Raw genomic sequence first — 2,238 nt, 5'->3', positions numbered from 1 at the left:
TTTCGCTCGCACCCTCGCGTTGCGGCGCCTCGCCATGGTCGACCGATGTGGGGTCCCTCCACCTTCGCTATCCCTGACCACGACCTCGAGTGGCGGCGCCACCGCTTCTCTCTGTGTGCCCCTCCGCCGCTGCGTCGCCGGTATCTCGCTGAAAGGCGCGTCGAGCTTGCCAGATCGGCCCTGCCGCCGCGAATCCAGTATGGGTTACACTGAGATCCCCGTCCATTAATTCTCCGTTGCTTGATTTGACCAAGTTGATTGCTTTCCCTTGGTTAAGATTTGGGCTGAACAAGTACATCGTCCACATCCATAGCCCAAGCTGCAGGGGCATGGCACGCCATGTTGATCAGGGACGAAGCTAGAATTTTTTTTCTATGGTGTCAGCCATGTACTAATAATGTCATCTATGCAATTAAGCAGTTATTAGTATAAATAAATTTAGTGAAGAAAATACAAAGATGACTGGTGTCAGCTCACACCACTGCCAATATTGCAGCTTCGTCCCTATGTTGATTCTGAGCTGACCTTGAGGCGATCGCCGATGATTGGATTGAGGGGGCTCTCTTGAGGCAACACCGAGATGACGGTCTGCTGCAACTCGGCGGCAATGACAACGCGCGACAGTTAGCCGGTGATTTGAGTGAGGGGGCTCTCACGCGGAGATGTCGACGGGCTGCAAGTCAGGGACAATGGGTATGTAGCAGTAGAGGCAGCCCATCTTCCTTCCTCTGCTTATGCGCGCAGGTGCTTTGGCCATTGGTCTCCACAAATTCTTGAGGTGAGAAACTTTGGATTCTCTCTCATACATACCATAGATTTTGTATATCTTCTTATTTGGATCTTCCACGTTTCTGTCTTGTATTTGATCCATTATTTCCATTTATCTCTAATTCTTGTATTTGTGTTTTCTGATAATGTTTTCTAGAATTCATGTTGCCTCTTGCGACCCCCTCTGCTGTATAGTATCACACCATTGAGCTGCCCTCTGGTTCCTAAGTATCCAGAAAAGAATGCATATCTTGCTTAAGGATGATGGTTCCCTTCATTGATTGCATAACTGCTGGTATTTGTACTAAAGGTTGGACATCAAAGGAAGTTCTGATGGGCAAGAGGTGCCTTTAATGGTTGAAGTTCCAATTTATACAACAAGATGGTGTGTGTGTGTGTGTGTGTGAAAGCTAGAGATGGAAATAGATCTGTTGGTTCAACAAGTGATGAATAGAGCAGTCACTCCCATAGGTACTTTTTTTGCGAGAATCCCATAGGTACTGTTGTTTGATTGAATATACTTATATGCATTTCTAATTAATTTAACTTATTTATTGGAATAGGTTTCCACAATTCAATATCTACTAAGATTGATCATTTGCTTTAGAGTTAGTGCACTGGACATGTTATTGGGATTATTTCAGCAGAAGGTATCTGGACTTCTGTTGCACTCGAGGGATTGGTTAGGGTCATTGTTAGGAGTGAGCATTTATCCATTAGCTAAAAGAGTAAGAGCCACATGTTGATCTACCCAGCTAGAAGTTATCATCTAGGTAAAGCTAAAGTACGAGCCATGCAGCAGTCAATATTGCATGAACAAATCATTCTCTGCATTGAGCGATGTTATTGCTACCTTTGCCTTAAAAAATTGCCCATATCCCCTACAGGCAGTCTTATTGCGTTCCTCCAAGAATGATGAATCACATATAGGGAGATAAGGCAGTGGATATATAGATCACAAATGATGTACCTTGAGTTTATTTAGTTGTTACATTTGATTGCAAGTTAGTAACTTCATAATTATTCAATGTTACTCTGTTGGAGGAGAAATGTGTTGACGCTAATGAAAACGCGATCCGATGAAATACCGAGTTTATGATCTCTAGACACGATCTAATACTCTTAATTGATTTCAATGTTTTCCTACCATATAAAAACGCTAAACCATTTGGATTCTAGGTGTCTTATCACACCATGCAGCTTTAGACTTCACAAACTTCCTTACCATGCCTTGATTTCTAGAAATGCTATGCCCTCCACGAAGAATGAAAGCACTTGCGTTGGTGTATAATGTTTTTCTTTGCTTATGTACTCCCTCCGTTCCTAAATATAAGTCTTTTTAGAGATTTAGTATGGACTACATACGGAGCAAAATGAGTGAATCTACATTCAAAAATATGACTATACATCTGTATGTAGTTTATATTGAAATCTCTAAAAAGACTTATATTTAGAAACGAAGGGAGTAGT

General features: G+C 42.3%; 1 long non-coding RNA gene across 1 annotated transcript; it reads left to right on the top strand.

The window, feature by feature from the left end:
• On the top strand, positions 1–1,346 carry LOC120976493 (uncharacterized). The gene is made up of 2 exons (XR_005772017.3): positions 1–197; positions 497–1,346. It is a non-coding gene; the product is annotated as an uncharacterized lncRNA (long non-coding RNA).
• The last annotated feature ends 892 nt before the right edge of the window (positions 1,347–2,238 follow it).

This window comes from Aegilops tauschii, chromosome 3 (genome assembly GCF_002575655.3).
Source record: "Aegilops tauschii subsp. strangulata cultivar AL8/78 chromosome 3, Aet v6.0, whole genome shotgun sequence".
Taxonomy (NCBI): Eukaryota; Viridiplantae; Streptophyta; class Magnoliopsida; order Poales; family Poaceae; genus Aegilops; species Aegilops tauschii.
This window is presented reverse-complemented; position numbering and strand designations above follow the sequence as displayed.